Raw genomic sequence first — 16,656 nt, 5'->3', positions numbered from 1 at the left:
TTGAAGGAGTTCATAGATGCTGAGGTCCCAAAGCCTACTGATGCTGCTCAGGTTGAGGCTTGGCAAAAGAAGACAGTAAAGTGTCGAAGGATTCTGTTGGAGGGCGTGAAGGACCACATTGTATCCAACCTGCATGGAAAGGCTTCTCCATACTTGATGTGGAAAGCGTTGACAGATTTATTCCAAACCAAGAGCGACCAGAGTAAGTTGGCGCTCAAGGATAAACTCAGAAACATTAAGTGTGAGAAAGGAGATAGTATGCCCAAGTATCTCACAAAGTTCACCCAATGCTAGGATGAGCTGGGAAGTGTGGGGGTGAATGTCGATGATGAGGACTTGGTGAGCTTGGCTCTCCTTGGTCTTCCGAAGAGTTGGCATTCCTATCAAGACTCTGTCAATGGTCGGGAGAAATTGCTAGGATGGGAGAGACTTTGGTCTGATCTTGTGTAAGAGGAGATCAAGTGGAATACCAGGGACAGATCTTCATCAAAGGCATCTGATGAAGAAAATCGTGCTTTAGCTGCCAAAGCAAAGAAGGGGAAGAACAAGAAAGCTTCTCATTCTGGTGCGAAAGGCAAGAAGCAGGACATGTCTAAGGTGAAGTGCTTTCACTGTCACCAGCACGGACATTATGCCACAAATTGTCCGCAGAAGAATAAAAATAAGCAAGCTGCTGGATCTGCAGCGGAAGAGGCCTTAGCCTCGCAGTTTGAGCTGGATTTTTCGCTGATCGCATGCTTGGTATCAAGTGTGATGGATTCGGTATGGTTCTTGGACAATGGTGCATCTTTTCACATGACAGGAGATCGAGATTTGTTTTTTGATCTAGATGAGAAAGATCTTGGAGTGCACATCGAGATGGGCGATGATGGTAGATACAGTGCGACCGGTATTGGTACCATTTCCTTTGAGAGGGATTCTGGTAAACCCTTCGTATTGAAGGAAGTGATGCATGTTCCAGGATTGAAGAAGAATATTATCTCTGTGGCGATGTTAGAAGACAAGGGATATGATGTTGTCTTCAGCGAGGGAAAGGCTTTCCTGCACAGTAAGACAACTGGAGAAACCCGGAGGATAGGGGTTCAAGTCAAGAACCTTTATCAATTGCATGTATATGGCTGTGCAGCAATGGCATGCAAGGTAGAAGGATTGGTGAGCCGGGATGATGGCGAGCTGTGGCACAGGAGATTGGGCCACCTTCACCATGGAGCCTTGAAGATACTGCAGTAGATATCTATTGGGCTTCCTAAAGGCACTCTTGCGTTGTCAGATCAGTGCAAGGGGTGTACTTTGGGAAAATTTGTGAAAGCCACCTTTCACGAGAAGGATAGTCGTGCCATGACAATCCTTGAGAGAATTCACACAAACGTGTGTGGACCTTTCTCAGTAGCTTCGAAAACAAAGCACAAGTACTATGTGATCTTTGTTGATGATTTCTCTCGAAAGTGATGGATCTTCTTCATGCAGAAGAAGAGCGAGACATACTCAAAGTTCTGTGAGTTCAAAGCACTGGTCGAGAAGGAATCAGGGAAGAAGGTGAAGGCTCTTAGGAGCACAATGGTGGTGAATTCATCTCTGGCGAGTTCAAGGACTTCTGCAGCGGAGAAGGGATTTGAAAAGAGCTCATAGTTCCCCATAACCCACAGCAAAACGGGGTTGTTGAGTGGAAAAACAGAACGATTGTGGGTGCTGCACGGGCGATGTTTCATGATCAGGGCCTACCCCTTCACTTGTGGGCGGAGGCATGCAATACTGCAGTATATGTGCAGAACCGTTGTCCTCACAAGATACTTGGCATGAGTACACCCGAGGAGGCTTATTCTGGTAAGAGGCCTGATATTTCCCATTTGAGGATTTTTGGTTCTCCTGTTTACATGCATGTGACGAAGGATGCCAGGAAGAAGCTGGAGCCGACCGCAGAGGTTGGGATATTTGTGGGGTACACTGATACGCCCCACAACTATCGTGTGTATTTTCCAGACAGTCGCAAGACTGTTGTGCGATGAGATATCAAATTTCAGGAGGGGAAAGTCATGAAGTGTTTGCTTGAGAGGGAGCCACACTTGCATGCAGATGAGGAACTATTAGTTCCTAAGGATGAGCTTCAGGATGTGGATCAGCCTCAAGATGAAGTTCATGGAGTGGAAGAGACCACTCATGCAGTGCCAACCATCAGAGGGTAAAAGCGCACTACAGAAGCTAAGCGACTGGCTCAAGATGCAGAGAAGGTTGTAGGACCACCTACAACACAACGCAGATAGAGACAGTCACCTAATCGGTACACTGATACATGGCTCTTGTGAGAAAATGTGTCGTGACTAAGCCATCCTCTTTCGAGGAAGCTGTGGAGGATCCCGCATGGGTAGATGCCATGGTGGAAGAGTATGATTCGATTGTCAGAAACAGTGCATGGGAGATTGTCCCAAGATCGGAGTGGAAATCAATGGTGGGTTCGAGATGGATCTACAAAGAGAAGCAGGCAGCTGACGGGAGTGTGGAGAAGTACAAGGCAAGATTTGTTGCTTGAGGCTTCTCAAAGATAGATGGGATCGATTATGAGGATACCTTTGCACCTGTCGCAAGGTATTCTTCCATACAGACGATTCTTGCTCTCTTAGCACAGATGGGGTGGCACATCCATCATATGGATGTGAAGATTGCGTTCCTCAACAGAGTCATTGAGGAGGAGGTGTACATAGAGTAGCCCGAAGGTTTCAAGATCTTCAACAGCGAGTCGCATGTGTGCAGGCTCAAGAGAGCGTTGTATGGGTTGAAACAAGCACCTCGTGCTTGGTACACATGGATAGACAGTTATTTCACAGGACTTGGATTCTCAAAGAGTGAGGTGGATCCTAACCTATACCAGATTGTGGTGGAGGGTAAGTTGCTGATCATTGTACTTTATGTAGATGATTTGATTTTGACGGGAGATGAGCTGTTGATACTTTCATGCAAGGAGGATCTTGCTAGAGAGTTTGAGATGAAGGACTTGGGCCTCCTTCATTATTTCCTGGGATTGGAAATTTGGCAGCTTAGTGATGGACTATTTGTTTCTCAGGTTAAGTATGTCCGGGAGATACTGGAGAAGTTCAACATGCATGGCTGCAAGCCTGTTGATACTCCTCTTCCTGGAGGTTGGAGGAAGGAGGATGCTACTTTAGCGGAGGTAGTGGATGCCACTGTTTATTGACAGTTGGTGGGGTCGCTTATGTATCTGGTCAATACATGACCCGATATATACTATGCTGTTAACCAGCTTTCACAAGCTATGGTTAAGCCAACCAAGCTCTTTTGGAAGGCAGGCAAGCATGTATTGTGTTATCTCAAAGGCACATCGAGATATGGATTGTGGTACAGACAGGAGGATGAGGTGAAGATATGTGGCTTCACGGATGCAGATTGGGCAGGGAGCCCAACGGATAGAAAGAGCACATCTTGAGGGATCTTCAGTATCGAGTTGACAACAGTTTCTTGGTATAGCAGGAAGCAGAGATCCGTGGCACTCAGTTCAGTAGAGGCCGAGTATATGGCAGCAAGTTTGGCTGCATGCGAGGCTATATGGATGAGGAAGATCCTGGTCGGGTTGTTCGGGTCACACTTGGAGCCTACTGTGATAACCAGAGTTGCATTAAACTCTCGGCTAATCCAGTATTTCATGATAGATCCAAGCACATCGACATCAGGTACCATCATATAAGAGATTGTGTGCAGTGGAGAATCATGTTACTTTCATACATTCCCATGGAGGATCAGGATGCTGATATCTTGACGAAGACGCTCACCAGGAGAAAATTCGAATACCACAAAGGCAGGATAGGGGTTGCAGATAATCCATATCTTGTTGAGAGTGAGTGTTGAAAATGCAACAAGATGATGGAGCTTAGTAAAAAGAAGTCGTCTTCACTAAGTGGGCCCGCAGGCTATTTTTGGTGCAAAGTCTATTTTTAGACTATGTCTATTTTTAGACATATGGATCATGGTCTATGAGTTGCAGGATGCTATTCATGGATGATTGGTCATGTTGGTAAAAATAGATGGACCTCTATTTTTAGACATATGGGCAGAGTCTATTTTTAGACTGCCAGTCAAAAAATAGAACAGTTGAATATTATTAGCTCTTAATAATATTTGGACTATAAACATTATCTTATCCTCTTGTAGCACTTCAGTTTGAGCCACAGATGTGGCACATGCAACTACCAGAAGGAAATACGCTTTTCCTATGGGTTAGTTGAGCTATTGCATGATGGACTTCAGTTAGAACTCAAGTGATTGAGTTTGGTGGAGTTGATTGAGGAGTTGATGGAGTTGTGTTCAGTTTGACTTAGTTGAACTAGTTGTATTTAGTCTAACTGCCAAATACACTAGTGATGAGTGATGTGAATTAATTATTAATTAATTCACTAATTATTAACTCATAAATCAACTAAAGAATACAACAGTTAACTCAGTGCATGGACAGTTTAGTGGAGATAAGTGTTAGAGGTGGGTGAAAAGGTGAGACTACTATCAGTTGTGACTATAGCTGTGCATGAGATTTGCAAAATCATTGATTGAGATTGCCAATGAGGATTGCGCAATACAAGACAAGGGAATTCGAACTTGGATCTGATCCACTCTCAACTTGGATTGCATAGTAGAGGCAGGCAAAACAGTGGAGGAGATTTGAACCCGTGACTTGTTCATATCTGAGCTAGTTTTGTGTGTAGCATGTGGAGATAGTACTGAGTACTTGTGAGGAGTATTGTACTATGTATTGTTACATGTTCTCTATCATTATAATATACAGATAGTTGTGGGTTTTCAGCTGTATGCTTTCCCCATTACATACTGTGTTGATATGTGTGATTGATGTTTCAATGTGTGCATGTGATTGTTTTTTTTTAATTCCGCAAATTGATGATCAATGGTAGAGGAGGTTATGTATTATGCATGCATTCCGAAAATAGTGTATAATCAGGATAATCTCTGTGAATAAGTGTTATATTATTCAAATTTCTACACCTAAGGCGAGAGGCCACCAGGGAAGTCTTCGAGCAAAGCGCAAATAGCATGCAAAAGTACATTGGTGTTCCTTTCATGGTCAACACCATGCTGCACATGATTAAGAATGAGTTGGATACAGGTTCCAAAACCATATACCTGGATTCCATGGAGGAAAGAATCCTTTATCAGAAACACACCATCAAGTAGTTTGAGGACATCATCACACAGTACCAAGCTTGGCATCAATATGTGACTGAGAAGCACCAAGTGGAGGTTTTTGAGTTGGTGTTTCCCCAAACTTCAGATTCATAGTGTTTTGTCTTGTTAGGTTGTCTCTAACCTATTTTTTCTTACATGGGTACATCTGGAAAATGTAATATTATTTTTAAATATATTGTAAGTGAAAGTACAAGTGTCATTAGTGAAATGTGAAAGGTCATCATGTGATGTAATGAATTATTTGTAAATAAGTTGAAGAGTCATGATGGTAGTCAAAGAGTCACAAAGGGGAATGTCAAGGTTCACCCCACCCTTTTTTATAAATAGAACCGCATAACTCATAGAAGAGGCTTTTTGGAGCCAAGATTTTGGCTAGGCTTAGGCTTAGAAAAGACTTGGGAGTATTGTGACAAGCCTTGGCTTCTCCATAGAGTAGAGTGAGTATACTTCTTTGGAGGAGCAAGTGTTCTTGACTGTAGTGTTCCACTTTTGGAGCTAGTGGTCATCAGTGGTGTAAGTATGTATGGAAATTTCACTTATAATAATAATATCAGAGCCAACACACTTTCATGCATATGTTGTTATTTTAGTTGGACTATTTTGGTTTCTTTAGCAATGTATGTCATTTAACTTCCGCATTTGGTTATGAACTAATTTGTATGCAATTGTACAAATCCTATTGAATGTGTGTTGTTGGATTAACCCATCACTTTAATTTGTGTACTATTCTACATTTTACCTTATGATTTCATTCCACTCGTGTGTACCTTTCAAGCTGCATACTATTACAAGCTTCTAAGGGGTGCACTTCCTTTTCCCCTCCATGTGTTGTAACCTTCATGCATCACACTCGAGTCTCCGTAGGGTCACACACTTGCTCTCACCCAAAGTTATCTTGCTTACCTTTGCGCTCTACTGCGGTCAAGGGATTACACTACCACCCACAACTAAGACGCCTACTCAAAATGGTCTAAGGTCTAGTTGAGACTTCATATCGGGGAGATCCCCTGAATGTTTGTGGGTCCAGCACTTTCAACACCATGCTATGGGTTAAGCGAGCAAGCACAAAACTAGGGAGTTTTCCCATTGATTCCTCACATAAATATGATTCATCTGAATGAAAGAGGTTATTAGGACCTGGATTATCATGGTTGTGAGACACAAATGGTTTTGAAGTGGCTTCACGAGAATTCGTTGAAACCTTAGGAGGGATTTATTCTCTATTACTAGAATGAGGGTTTTCAAAACCATTCTTATACATGAATGAATTCCAAGAGTCCCCAGACTTGGCCAAATGATGTTTAAGAAGAATTCATATTGAACATGCTGAAATATGCTATGTTTATGGTTTTTGTAGTCCCTTTGATAAAACTTGGTCATTTTAGAAAGGATTTTATGCAAATAAAATGGAATGTTTTACTAAACCCAAAAATACCATAAAAATATGAATATGATACAAAAATATGAGTCCATATATAGCCTTGAAGGTACTAAAATGGCTAATGAAGTAAAGTAAATCCTTCCATTTCGTCTTGAGAAAATGAATAGGCATACCTCTCACAGTATAGGTGTAATGATTCGAAACCCAACAATTCTTGTCAGGGGATATCCTATACTGGGAAGCTTTTGGAATGATTTTCACCATCGGTGGAAAAACATGTTGTCTTAGTTACAAAGCTCTCATCAACCAACATTTTGATGTCACCAACTTTTCCTTTACAACCATTGTTAGTGGATGAACGACCCTTAGCTACATCCTCACTATGGCCCTGGAAATCTAAATAAAACTCCACTGTTCGACTTCCTGGAACAGAGTGAGGTACTCTTTGTAAGCCTCAATAAATTTTCCTCTGAGAAGCTTTGTTCTAAATACTAGGGTCATCACAAGATACTCGAGAGGGCTCAATAGTTGTTTCATGCATAAGGAAGTTCAAACAAAACATATAAGGTTTCAAGGACTAAACACTAATATCACACAAAAACATGCAAAGGAAAAATCTCGAGACTTGAACAGAGAGTATGCGGGAATATAACCCTAGGTTTGGAAATCACTGACTGACATCTAGTACTAACAGTACTAGATTATATTGATAGTGTTTCAGAGCGGTAATAAAACCACGGGCCTCAAGATGTTTTGATCACATTCCAAATGTCCAGGTTTTAAAATATGCGCTTTCCGATTCGGATGCACTGGTCCATATCATCAAACGAACCTATCATTCATTCAACACTTAGCCTACTACATGGATATATATGACTAATTTTTGTCAGGTGTTCGCTATACAAATTATGACTTTTCAATCACACAAGTGTATAATGATTTTTCTCATTACAAATTTAATTATGAAAAAAATGAATGTACATAGTGTTAGGTTACACCACCTTTTGCAATAATAACAATCACCAAAACATGAGTATTGGGATAAATAACACTACGTGATGTTAAATAGTTTACGACCGAACCCTTTTGATCTAGTATGGAATATGAGAAGCATTGTTACCTATAGTAATAAAGGCCCAAAAATATAATCAAATCGTTCACATTCCAAAACCATATAACATATAAAAACACTGTGTCATAAACAAAAGTTCAATCTATAACTGGGGCAAAGAAAATATGTAAGAGTAATATTCAAGATACCACGCTTATACATGGACTATAACAGACATATCTTCAATTTTATCAAGTTTTCTCATCAAAACAAAAGAAATGTGATGTTTATAACTGCATGAGGATGATGTTGCATTGTATAAGCTACAAAAGATATACATGAAGAGATAGATGTTAAGATTTAGGATATGCTTCAAATTCTTTCAAGATCACCCTCATAATCTTAGAACCAATAAAAAGAGGATTATGTCAAAGTTTAAAACAAAACTAGCACAATCATCACACAAGAATAAAATCTCTACTTGAGAAAGAAATGAGCCATCATTCCAGATCACCAAAGCAAAGCAACAAATTTAAAATAACAAGAAACATAAAAAAAGAAACCCATTTTACTAAAACAATGTAAGAGGAGGTTGTTGGGTGGCCAACACACTCTTAATAAATATAATGTTAAGATTAATCTACATTAATTATTAATAATATTACTGAATAAATAATAAATTAAAATTATTTTCTAATTCTAAATAATATTATTTATATTTATATAAATTTCACGTGTAAAATTTTTCTTATTTTTAATTTTTTTGGTAGGTAAGCACCCACGGGGGATTTGAACAAATGACCTATTGCAAGGAGTGTGTTAACAGTACACCCATTCACTATCAATCCAAAGCCCCATAGGCTTATTTTTAATTTGATTAAAACTCTAATAATATATATAACTTTTTTTGACATATTTTATTATTTTTTAATTTAATTTTTTAATATAACATGTATTATATATTTTGAAATATTATACTTATAAATATAAATTCATAACTCTTATTTCTAATGGTAATATATATTGTCTAAAGATTGGGTAATTTCAACTGCAATAAATATAAAAAATTCTGAAACTTGTGACCTGGCTTTCGTTTCTAATTGTAATGTTGAGTGCATTAAAACTTGTTGAGATAGAGTGAAATTTGATTTGAACCTATTTAACATTTTAATAATATTTTATTCATAAAGCTTATGAAAGCACTGCAATAGAATGATTATTTTGATGAATATGTAGGAGACTTCTAAGAATGGAGGAGATATTATGTTCATGAACCATGCTGTTCTACGTGTTTATTCCACATTTATTGGTGATTTTACGTGGCAAAATTAAATTGCTCAACCCTTAACAATTAGTTGACCCAATATGCAGAAATGAAGGTATAATAGACCCTCAAATATGATTGTATAGTAGACTCTCATTATGCAAAAATCTCGTGTGTAGGTGGTTCCACGTGGAAAACATTTTAAAGGGGGTGGACCACCCTTTTCATAAGCAAAATTCGAATATGATTGTATCTATGGTCATGGAACGGATTTCATATATATATATATATATGACCTTGGATAAATAATTATATATATACATATATGACATTGGATACATAATGGTATATTATTATTATTAGTTGAAATGCGAAATTTTTTTCATATTTATTATTAAAAATTAATTTAAAAACATTAAGTAATGGTTTTTTTTGTTTTTTTTATATATTTGATAAATTTGAAAATTATTTAAAAAAATAAGTTAGGTATTTGACCTTAGTTGATATATATATATATATATATATATATATATATATATATATATATATATATATATATATAATATGATGATAATGTTTTCTAATGATAACAATATTTTTGTGATAGATTAGCTACATGATTGTATATTAATTTTATTGGTTGAACATGTTATGTGATTTTTTTTAATAAAAATTAATTAAATAATGTTTTTTTTTTTTATATATTTTTTTTGATAAATTTGAAGATTATTTGGAAAAAGTATGTTGTGTTTATTTAACTCAACTTGATATAGACATTATTTTTCCTTTTATGATAATGATAATGTTCTTGTGGTGAGGGATTTTTATAGACATCGTCTTTATTATTATATTGATCATCATGTTTTCATATTGAAAAGTCCCTATAAGTAAAAAGTCATCAAGGATTTTTGTTCTAATATTCATATAGTTGTTAATATATTAACAAATTTAAAATTATAATGATTAAATTAAAAAAAACCACTAATAAATTCACAACTTGGAAAAAATGTCTTTATACAAATCTCTCAAAATCCATGTTCCCCAGTGTTATCCAAGTGCATGATCCGATGAATCAAGTTTAAAATCGTTGAACACTAAAATGCCTAATAGAGTGTTTTCGTTAACATTATAAGAGTTTGCTTAAAATTTCAGTAATTATAGGAAATGAAGAATTTGGAATAATAGAGAAACAACAAACATTGTTGCATTCAACATTGAAATAAGTACTTTCATAATTTAAGTATATTTCGAGTTCGAATTTGTCAAAAATGGAGAAAGGCTAATCATTGTTGTGCCAGATTTAAGTGAAAGCACGGAAATATTGCTGACACTTTGATTTCGAATTTGTAATAATGGAGAAAAGTCATTTTGTTGTACCCAATTTTAGATCAAGCTTAAAAATCATTATTGATTAAATTTTCATTTTATATTTTTTTAATCGGTAAAGCTATTAGTAATTAAATTTAGAAGGTTAGTCTTAATTTCAATGAGAAGGGGTATATATCAATGCCACCCTTCCATAATGAAAAATTTAAAATAAAAAAGTTATTTTTATTAACAATAATATATTATTTATACATTTCATTTCTAATAAAATTAATTTCTATTAAATGAATTAAATTCCTAAATATCATATTATAATATGGCAAGTAGAAAATATCACATTATGATAACATCAAATAAAAATATATGGCAAGTAGAAAATATCACATTATGATAACATCAAATAAAAATATAGTCAAATCTGAAAATGCACATTAACATAATAACAAATTTTATAAAATCATGTATCTCTTAAAATACAAATCTCTTGAGGCTGATGTTTAAATTTACAAATTTTTTCCTTCCATTTAATTTATTTTATATTTAATATTTAGACGAATAAATTAATATGATATTCCATTCTTTCATTTATTATATTTCTTAAAAAAATAAATTTGTATTTGGCTCGACAGAAAAACATTGGATAGAAAAAATAAATTTGTCAAATCTATATAATATATATATGAGACACGGGATATAGTCTATGACACTAACAACAATGTCACGAACAACTGTTTGCTTGTTTTCTTCTGCCACATATCACTGAGCGCAGGTCACGCTTGAGGTAGCTGCATCTTACTCACTGTATTCCTCTTTGAAATTCAAGCTGCAAATTTGTGTGCAAGCGAGACACAGGGAGCAATGTCAATGTGGAGGGCAATCCACAAACAAATCACTCAAATCATATATAAAGAAAGAATAGTTTGAGGAAAGAGTTGTCATTCAATAACTGAGAATGAAATGAAGATTCAAAAAGTTGTGGCATTTTCGCTACTCTAAAAAAAATTGTGTCAAGCCTTTTCCGAGGCATTCTATTCAACGTAGATTTTTAGTCAAATTTAAATTTAAAAACATTAACCACCATCCCAAAACAAATATAGTTTGAACCACCAAAAGCATTATGAATATTATAAGGTGGAATTTCAAAAAATTTAAAAGTATTATAAAATAATAATTAGAAGTTTTGAATTTCAAAAAAATTATGAATATTATAAAATATTATAATTAAGAGTGTTGTATTTGAAAGCAAATTATAATTGGCATGGCCATTTACAAATCTAATACGATGACAAATGAAACCTAATCATCATAAAATTAAATAATATGTTCAAAAAATGTTGGTATAATTTTCAAACTTGACCAAGAAATTTGGATTTCAAATCCCAACTCTCATAACTTTCTTCTTTGTTGGTCGCAACAAGAGGATTACGGGCTTTTATTTTATATATATATATATATATATATATATATTCACTAAACGTCAAGTTGTTATTTTACTTTAACGATTGCATGTGCACTATGTATCATTCTCAACTTGACCTATATATATTATCTAATATATGTATAAGAATAAAGTTAAGGTCAAACTCTCCTTTACTCGTGAGTTTTGTGAAGAATCCATAATGGTTCTCTGCGGCTTGGCTTCTCATGCCAAGCAATGAAAATACCCATTCGTGAAATTGCTTGGTTCCAAGTGTAGAGCCAATTGATTAACCACCAAAGGAAGCAAAGGCAACATATGAGCAAGGAGCAGAAGCAAAGATACCTCTTTAGGTTAGTCCTTTGACTCACTATGTTTGGTTAATTAAGAATATTTGGGCAGAAACAAAGAAGAATAACTAAATGAGAAATTAGATCGACAATTTCATGTCAAGTTCAGGTGTTCCCATGTTTATCACAAAACCTGAGATTGAGTCAAGCTGGAACAAAAGTGTCACCCGCATAGAATGATAGGAAATCCCATTCATTATAATTTTAAGTACATTGAAACTAATATTATCACTCATTTTGTTTCTAAATCAAGGGATGATTAGCCCCAAGGGATAGTTCAATTGGTCGAGTTCCTGTTGCTAAGTACTTTCCAATTGGGAGGTCACGGGGTCAAATCTCCTCGATGCCCTCGGGGTTAGGCCTGTTAAGATTGGTCGACGGGCAGATCCCTTTGGGTGGATCTGCCCTGATATTTCCCGTGGATGTAGCGACCACTCAGTGATCGTGAACCACAGTTTAAAAAAAAAATCAAGGGATGATTATGGCCCCTAAGCATTGAGAGAAACCCTAGGGCGCTCTAGAGATCGGAGATCGAAATCCCACGAGAACAAGCCATACAACACTCTCTTCGTGAAATGACCAATATATTGAAATACAGGGTTGTAGGTAAGAGCCAAACTTAGGGTTTCTTTTTTGTGAGAATACCAACCCACAAGGACACAACTTGCATGTAGATCTATCTTATGTTGGCCATTGACAGTGAAAAACTATGTTGGCCAATGACACTGAAAACCTAATTTCCCCACCATTTGTAATTAGAATTTGGTTGCAAAGACTTATCTTATCTGAATATCTTACAAAATCCATGATCTTATGCAAAACCAATAGATGGGTTTGAGAGAATACCTCATCAATTTCCAGCTTGGCTTGTCTCCAATGCATGCTTGGAAAATGAATCATCAACTTGAAATCTTAGTGCACCTTCAAATCATAGTCGACATTGGATCAAGCTGCCAACAATTGCACATGAATATTTCGCTTCTATGGATTATGACATTGAGACCGAAGCTCTAAACAACTATTGGTGTTTCATCTTGATACTAAAAATGGGTTTCAGATGTCAAATTCAGCTCTAAAATGTAGCTCCAAACTAGATGCAATACCAAAGCTTCAAGACCCCAACATCTCATTGTTATCAAACCACCCAATACACACAAACAACTGAGGAGAAATCAAGAAAGAAAGTTATGCACATACACAGAAAAGAAAAGCAAAGACTAAAAAAGCATTGGAGATCCTTTTTTCAGATACCAGGTGGGATACATGATACGAGGATGATGATTCATGAATCTACTACTCTATTGATTTGTCACTGCTTTCATCCCTATTTTACTTTCCTCTGCCTTGTCATGTGGACCAAATTTTTTACATGGCAGATCTATCAATTTATTGCTTCTCTGATGGAATTATTTACTATGGTAGAAATGTATTAACAGTAATTAGCAAGTGGTGGGGAGCATGGGGTTGTGCGTTGTAAGAAATGTCAATCCATGTATCAGTGGAGTCATAGCAATTAATTACGAAATCTTATGAAGAGCACACACTTTTAATGAATTATGTAATGTCTCTGTCTTCAAAGTAATTCAAAGTAATTGCGGGACAGTTGAAACATGGCCATCCTTAAGTCGACTGCAGATTCCCGGAATATTCAGGAAAACGACGGCCATGGGCATGGTCAATTTTTTGACCGCGCCCATGTTCGTCGGATTCCAAAATATTCCAGGAATTTGCAATCAACTTAATCTCACTGGTTGAAACACTGCCTGTGTACCACAATGAATTTTAAAATTTAGAAACAGGAAGGCGTCTCTGATTAGGGCCAACTTCCAGGGATATTCGACAGCCCTTCACAAACAATGCTTTTAGATTATTTAATTTGTTTTTAAACGGGTATAAAAAAACTAACATTTTCTTTGATGTGTAAATTTAAGTTTTCACTTCTAAGATACGCTAGAGCCCTCTTGATGGGCTGTAACATGTGCAATTTTGAAGCTTGAGTTCTATCCCGATTGTTGATTTCCGACAAAGGGTTTAAAAGGATTTAGGTATGCATCATATAACAGAGTGATTTATTGACCAAGTAATTACATTACACGTGTGCTTCTAGTATGCATAGAGGTTTGGCAGCCTTCGAGGAACAAACTTGGCCCTACATTGTTTCCCGCATGCCTTGCATGTGGCACATCCTCTCTTTTGTATGAAGCTCACCTATCACAGTCCTCTCAAATCAAATGGTCACAGCAACAGTTCAAGAATTGCATACGTCCCGGGATCATAAGCTAGATCATTCCTTCTATCCACTTGGATATAGCGAGTTCCTTCCATGCCAGATTGGTTATAGGGTTCAATTGCTCTGACAAGAGTTTTATGCTCATTTATGAGCTCACCATGCAGTATTATCTTGGGTTTATAAAGTTCAGGTTCCATCGAGATACTTAGGCATGGTCATACAGGTTTCATGGCTTACTCTCCTTTTATCGTACCAGGTTTCCCATATGTGAATTTTGTTATATAGGCCCTCAACTTCTCATAGGATGGTGGAAATATGATTGTTTGGTCGTTAAAGGAGAGTTAGTCTATTGGCTCTGCGACTCTTCCACCCTGCCTAGGCGGAGACTACACATGATTGTCATAGTCTCTAAAGGTTAGTGTCCAGATGTCCCCACTCCTATCCCCACACTGTGTTTTAGTTATGGTTTCTATTGTCTCATAGTTCCTCATAGTGTAGTCTCCCTGAGTTGGGTCTTTCGTCAATGTTTTTTGTTTTTCTTTTGCATAAGACAAGGACTGGTCTCTCCTTCGAACTTGTGGTGGTTTTATCCCAAGCATCTGAACCATTCAAAGTTTCTTTTAACTTCCCAGTACTTGTTTTGTTGTGTTGTGTTATATTCTTTCCACGTAATTAACAGGGAGTTTGAGGGGCACCCATAACCCCACTTTATGGGGTCCAGGGCAACGCCCTGGAAAATTTTGGTTTTGGACCCTATGTTAGGTTGGGCGGACCCACCCATGGTTTTGTGCATGATTTTTCGCACATGTTTTTTGGACGTGATGGTTTTCAGTCCATGGTATTGGACGCGATGGTTTTTAGTCCATGGTATTGGATGCTTCGGCATGTATAAATATGCATCATAACATTGAAAGGAACATAATGAAAAATCAAGCTGGTAGTCTCGGTTTTGGGATCTAGGGGAAAATCTCTGTGTATATGTGTTTTGCTCTCACATTGTTTATTTTCTGTGTTTTAGAATTCGTATGCAGGTAATTTCTGTATGGGGTTAAAACGTACATTTGGTATCAGAGCAGTTTTGGCTTCAATGGGACGCCTTTGTTGTTGAGGGGTTTTGCTTGGGTCTGTGGTAGACCCTGTTCAGTGGGAGATCTACAAGATCGATTCTGGTGGTGAAAGAAGGCGGTGAGCAGTGGAAAGATATAGAATGAGAAATTTAATGGTCAGAGTTTTGAGTTGTGGAAACTCAAGATGGAGGATTTGTTGGTGGATAAAGATCAGTGGATCGCGGTAGATCCGGGTACTAAACCAACAGGAGTGTCCAATGAAGAATGGAATAAGTTGGATCAGAAGGCAAAGAGCACAATACGATTGTGTGTCTGAGATTCAGTATTGCTGAATGTATTAGGGGAAGCTACAACAAAGGATTTGAGGGACAAGTTAGGGACTTTGTACCAATCTAAGTCTTTGGTGAATAAACTGTTCCTGCGGAAAAAGCTGTATAACCTGATGATGAAAGATGGAGACTCAGTGACATAGCATTTGAATGCATTTAATACTGTGGTAAGTCAGTTAGCATTTGTTGATATTAAAATTTCAGATGAAGATAAGTGCATCAGTTTGTTGTGTTCTCTACTAGATTCGTGGGATAGTCTGGTTATTGCAATAGGTAGCAATGCAACTGCCTTGCAGTTTGATGAAATAGTCTCAGCCTTGTTGACGAAGGAGATGAGACGGAAAAATATGGAGAGCCAAAATGGTGATGCCTTGTCTGTACGAGGACGGTCCCAGAACAGAAACAAAAATAAGTCATCGAGTGGGAGATATAAATCTAGAGGGAGATCTAAATCTCCAGGAAAACCTATAAAGGTGGTGTGCTGGAATGCGGAAAGGAAGGCCACTTCGACGGGACTGTAAATCTAAAGCTCCTGACAAAGGAAAGGGATCTGATGAGGCTCCTTCTGCAGAGGCGACCACCTCAGATGAAGGTGGGGATGTGTACTTGGATTCTTCAAGTACACATGTAGATCATGAGGCATGGTTGATTGACTCAGGTGCATCCTTTCACTTCACTCGCCATAGAGAGTGGTTCTGTGAGTATGATAAATATGATGGTGGTGATGTCTTCTTGGGGGATGACAGGAAAGCTAGAATCATTGGTCGCAGAAAAGTAAAGTTGAAATCGCAAGGTGGAAGTGTTAGAACACTTCCGGGTGTTCTACATATTCCTACATTGGCTAGAAATTTGATTTCTGTAAGCAAGTTGGATGATGCAGGTGTAAAAATAGTGTTCGAGAAGGATACTGTTTGGTCAATTTAGTGTGATCTAAATTGCTATTTATAATGTCAACCCGGGGTTCGTAAACTGACAAAGTGAAGTGTACTATATGTACTATATAACCATTTCCTTAGTCTTTTGTCGTTTTTAGTTT

The sequence above is a fragment of the Pinus tabuliformis genome, chromosome 3_2, assembly GCF_031772625.1.
Source record: "Pinus tabuliformis cultivar Carrire ecotype Pingquan chromosome 3_2, CPIR1, whole genome shotgun sequence".
NCBI classification, from domain to species: Eukaryota; Viridiplantae; Streptophyta; class Pinopsida; order Pinales; family Pinaceae; genus Pinus; species Pinus tabuliformis.
This window is presented reverse-complemented; position numbering follows the sequence as displayed.